Genomic DNA, 6,000 nt, shown 5'->3' on the forward strand with positions numbered 1-6,000 from the left:
CTGGTGTAGTTTGCATCCATATCCATGACATATTTGTGACTTTCTGCGCTTGTACAGCCTGGATGAAGACTCAAAACGTGTTGTTATGCTAGGAATGTGGTATTCTAATTTGTTTGCAAGCTGATTTCCAAATAAGATCAGTATTGGTGCAATGGATTGATTCAGTTTTATGGACTAGAACACCCAAAGCAGGTTTCAATAACCAACAATTGGTGCTGGTGCTAACTGCTCAAAAGATTCTGTACTTGCCGGTGCATTTGCTGAATGTCTCTACCCCTTGCACGCCAATTAACACTACAGTTGTCCTGTTAAATAATGCAATCAGGCCAGAAAATAAATCAAAAGTCCTTTTAGACATGATTTTGGCCCATCTAAGTCCACCAGTTTGCTCATGACAGATAATGCCTTCCTGTCTTCGTTAGCTAACTGCATTAATGTTTCTGGCTTCTTTGTGTTGATGATGAGTTTTGCAGCTGCCGTTTGAAGGGGCCTCTTCAGATGTGATCTCAGATGAGTGTAAATGCATTAGTATTTTATGGAGATCCAGGCCCACCATAGACCTACAGCAGACCTAAACCAGACTGATATGGACCTGGGATGGACTGAACATAACTAAATCACTTGAACAACAAAGACACTGGAGTTAATACTGTGGGTCTGGTGCCTTTGAACAGACAAGACAACAGCACACATGCATTGTTTGTCTTAATGGGGCTGCACTGAATAGATAGTGCAGAGGCTGTTCACGATTCTGCCTTAGAGATTTAGAAATAACGAGGTTAAATGAAAAGGATTTCTAAGTGGCTTGGGGTTTTTCTGTGGAGTTTGCATGTTCTTCCTCAGTCTGCGTAGGTTTCTGCAAATCTCAATGGGGCTTTCCTGTAAATAAAGAATAAATAAGAAGAAAGGAGGAATCGTTCTATGACTGTAGTACACAAAGCATGAAGAGAAGGGGATACCGCAACAGGAAAAGGGGCTCTTAAGAAACAAAATTGACCAAAAGTTTAAATGAATGTAGCACACTTTTGGTAGAACAAGTAGGTTCATGGTGAGGCTCTGTTGACACCATTTGACACTGTTTGACATACTCACATAATCACTCCGTGCCCGTTACTTTCGGAGTCTTTGGTGGAAGTGAGTCACGCGTATGAACTCAAAGGAATGGATTTCATAATAGTCTTTATGTAACACAGATCACCTCTTTAGAGCTCTACAACTCCCACTCCTCTACACCTACTGGATTTCATAATAGTCTTTATGTAACACAGATCACCTCTTTAGAGCTCTACAACTCCCACTCCTCTACACCTACCACACCAACCCAGAGAAGGCCCCACAGAGCAAAAGTTTATACATCTCCAACCCTTCATACAGTAGCACGTTTACCTGCAGCTGCCCTGACTGAGACGTGGGCTCTAAAAGTAAAGTACACTGTATAAATGGTGCATGGTCAACGCCCGGTTACTTGAGCCCATATATTGCATGCTTTAATATAATATTCCCTTAAAATTCCGTAGTATCTGCACAGACCCGTTTGACATTTTCTGCATTTATTACATTTTGTTCACCATCTAATAAAAAAATAACCTTCCAGCTCCTGAAAAGACAATCTAGAAGAGGTTTGAAATCAGATTTTCAGTGCACAGGTAATTTCCAGTTAGAGTAAATCAAACAATAGAAGCCAAAACTACAGATTCTCAGCTTCACAAAGAGTCCAGGCATCTGTTTGTGCTCCAAAGTGTTCAGGAATAGCTTCAGTTTGAATTGTGGTTCAGGCGTTTTAGGGTAAATCAGCTGGAATGATAAGGGGTTTTTAAGAGACCACATTTCAGCAGGAACTTCATTTTCATTCTATTCCAACTAAGTAAATATATTTTCAATGAGAATTAAGCTAAATAATAAAGACAATACAAATAATAAAACATAAAACATTCAGCATCATTATGTGAAAACACTGACATTATTGACCTTTATTTTGCACATAAAACATATCATTCACGTTGTTTAATATAATTAGACCAAAAAGCCCCATATGTCAATGAGAGTACAGCAATAACAGTACTTTATATTTAGCCAATGGCCTGTTTTAGGTCAAACACCAGTTGCTGATGAATATGAGAGGCTTCAAAGTTGATTCGATTCCGTTCAATGCATTACGTGCGTTTGCATGTGTAACAGGCAAGTCCCGCCACAGCACATGGCGGTTTTATGAGCCTAATATTTTGCAGGGCTGTTATTAGACCTGAACAAAGAGGAGCAGAGCTGAGGAGGGCAGGACTGGACACACCACAGAGGCCCGTCACACTTTGATGGAGCTGTTTGGAACTGGATCAAAGAAAAACACAACATTTTATTTGGTCACGTTTATCACTGTGGATGAGCTCTAAGATACACTTTACAGGGTTTATAAATGCATCAACTGAATACAATATTTGTATTTGTCAAATGGCAGTTTGCGGTTATGATGTTTTACTGCCACTTTGCAACAGCAATATTTCTAGCATTTTGAGGGCCTATATTTTATTTGGTTTAGTTTATGTGAAAGGGAAAATGCAGAAACATAGACTGATTATCAACTGAGCTTCAAAACAGCAGTACAAATGAACTGAACAGAAATACTCCATTATGCTTTCATATTGTAAGCCTATCTTCTTTGTCTGTGCCAGCTTAAAGCATGTTTAATGGGTGTAAAAGTGCCTTTTTACTTTAGACCGCAGTGTGGGTTGTAGCGCCATCTTTATATAAACTCACTGGTGTAGGAGGAACTTAGAGGCACGACTCAGAGCCATGTAAAACACTGGCACTTTAAACATAGTTTTATTCACTACCATAGTTTGTCCTTTTTTTAACATTTTGATATTATCTTGTTCTACAGTCATTTAAGACTATATCACAAATTTACAAAACTTTATTTTTCTTTATTACGTACTAACTATTTTGTCCATTTCCTTCTTTCTGGTTTAAAGACATTTACTATTGTAGTTGTTTGCATTATTTGTTTATTTAAAAGGTGATTATGATAGACAATTGTGAAAGCAAAGGCTTTACTGGGAAAAAATATCACAGAAATGTTGATCCACAATCATTACACAATGTACCACAACTTATACTTTTTGTGATTTTTTTTTAGAAAAGTAACTGGATATTCAAAATGTTTTGTGTTTGTGTTTAATATATATATAGACTTAAACGCATTTAGATCTAATGTAAGTGAATAAATGAAAATGTGTTATGGTTTACTTTTGTTTCCAGTGTTTTTTTTGTTTGTTTTTAGCTGGAATTTGGATCAGTGGATATGAACACTATTTGCAATTAAATGGAATAGATGCTATAGATTAAATATATAAGACTAAAAATAAAATGTCTTAATCAGGTTTTGGATAATCTATTACTAAACCTAGTACTATACTAAAATGAGTCACAGTTGTCCACTGACATAATCACTGGAAAATGTTAAAGATAAAACGTCAGGTAAAGAGTGGTTCTCTCAGGCAGCTCGACTCTGCCCTTGTGTAACGTCTCAAAGTGTGTCACGTCCTTCTTGACTGAAGGAGAAAATGAGTTCATTTCCTCCCTTTATTTAGCCCGTCCATCTGCCCATCTCCAGCAGGGGGCGGTGTGCATACCTGTCACCATCTCATCCAATCACCGATCAGAAGCGCACATCGGGGCGGGGCGTGGGCAAAAGAGAGGGAGACAGGACGTGGTGGAGTGGAATAAAAACTAACAAGAAACACTTAAAGAAGGAGACGCGGACGGCTCTCAATCTGTCCCCAAAAAGGAACAAGTCAGACAGAGCCGGGGTTACACATTACGCGCAGTACGCACGGAAACTTGTTGGATAAGCCTTTCCCGTTTGGCGCGTCTTCTGTTCCTCTTGGCATTGTTGGAGTGGAAGAGTAGTTGTGTGTTGCTTCCTGGTGTCCGGAGAGCTGAAGCTAGAGCAGCAGAAAGACAGGCAAAGCTGGTGAGAAAAGCGCACAAGGAAGGTCTCAAATGCTACTTCCTGTGTCAATAACCCCTGCTTCTTCACGCTGCCGCTTTCAAACTGCGGTGTTCTGACACTACAGGTTTGCCTTTTAACGGTAGATTTTTCCACGTTTGTTCCTCTACGTTCTTGCCAGGCTGTCATATGGAGTTTGATCCGTTACTTTTGAGGACAAGCGTTCAAAGTTATGAAGCTAGTTGTAAGTTACTACTGTTGTTACCATGTTTTTAGCTGTAAACATGCTATAAGCTATGATCTTTAGTGTTTGGCACATGTTTCTCAGCTTTATGCCACGCATCTAAACCAAAAAGCATCTATTTGAGTCAGATTTAGCTTGAATTATTGGCTGTTTTAAACTTACTTGTTGCATTTATTAGTTGTTATAGAACTGCCCTTTGCAACTTTGTCTTTTCACTTTGTGACATTGTCCCACTTTACTATTCAAAATATTTGAATTGCACTATTGTTCAGTGGTTTGAAACTATGCAATGTACATCTAGTTAAAATAAATGTAATATAACAGGAATCTATAAAGTCTTATGAACAATATTAGCGGTATATTCCTGCAACTTCCAGCATAAATAGTGTGTCAACATTTTGTGACAAAGTAATACATTATACAATATAGTTATTTATGAATTAAATAAGCAATATTGATGATGAATAGTTCTCAATGCACTCTATAACTTTAATGGGCAGTTTATAGCAACAATAACCTTCCAGATATTCAGGATGATAGCATTTCAATAAATAACTTAATAATAAAAGTTTGTTGAAGTAAATATTTATTCTACAGTTTTAGAAATCAAAATAAAACGTGCTTTCTTAATATCTTATAGCAGTGTATTCTGTCCGATGGAACGTCTACTTTTTGGGGTAAACTTCTCAATATTTTAAGAAAAAAACTGCTCGACCTGTTCTGACTGTCTATCCAAGGAGCCATATTTTATTTTTTACAATATTGCTTCATTGTTCATTGAGAAGATTTTTTTTAATTTTTTTTTTATAAGAGAACTTGACTTTTGACACCATCTCTTTCAAATTTTGGACACTTCTGCTGTCGCAACACCTTCCCACAGCAGATGCACTGACATTCAGGCCGCCCGTGACCAGTGGAGGACAAACATAATGGCCAAACGTTCACCAAATTTCACCTCTTTTTGAGCGTCCCATCATGGAGCAGGAGGAGGACAAGCTCGACCACGATCTGGCAGAACACCCGGCTTTGGACCTCGGGGATCCGGATGCCGAGGTGGTGTCATCATCTACCACGTCCTCCAACGCGTCACCGAGCACCGTGCCCAACGCCGAGGTGTCCTGCACTGAACCGGCCCCCGAAATCCACCACCACAAGCCATTCACTCTACGCATCTTCGGCAGGAGGTCAGTGAACGCATCAGCATTGCACAGAACACGCAACGCCCACTTCACCGTCCTACGCTTTTAATACTGCGCGTGAAAATAGGTCAATGTATTCGGATGGGGGCATTTCTAGTATATTTATCACGCTTTGAGGTAAAACACCCACGCTTGTACTAATTGTTATTTGTTCTAGATAATGTATTACTTTCCTACACCGCATTAATGATTTAAGTAACTTGTTTGAGCGCAACACGTGATTTACATTTACAGTACAAATCGATGACATTGCCATCTCTATTCATTTAACTAAAACATAGAGAGAGTCGTACAGCCTATTCAAACTGTTGTAAGTGTAAATAACAGGATTCGTCTTATCTAAAGCATCAGTGTGTTCTTCACCAGCGTCCACACTTTTTTTCACTCGATTACATTATATTGGAGTTTCTTTGTCTCTGGTCTGACTTCACGGGGAACTACCAAACCACTGAGTACTCTGCGGTTGCAATTTTTGACTTGGTTTATTGTGTACCCTTATACACTGGTAACTCTTTCCTCCATATCTCTTGGCACAGAGATTAGATTGGACATTCAGATAACAGAAGTAGCAGTGCAGCACAGTAAGCTGTGAAGTAAGATGTTAGTGCAAAACT

The sequence above is a fragment of the Eucyclogobius newberryi genome, unplaced genomic scaffold (genome assembly GCF_026437365.1).
Source record: "Eucyclogobius newberryi isolate DKJ021-1_F unplaced genomic scaffold, fEucNew1.0.hap1 SCAF_7, whole genome shotgun sequence".
In the NCBI taxonomy this organism is placed as follows: Eukaryota; Metazoa; Chordata; class Actinopteri; order Gobiiformes; family Gobiidae; genus Eucyclogobius; species Eucyclogobius newberryi.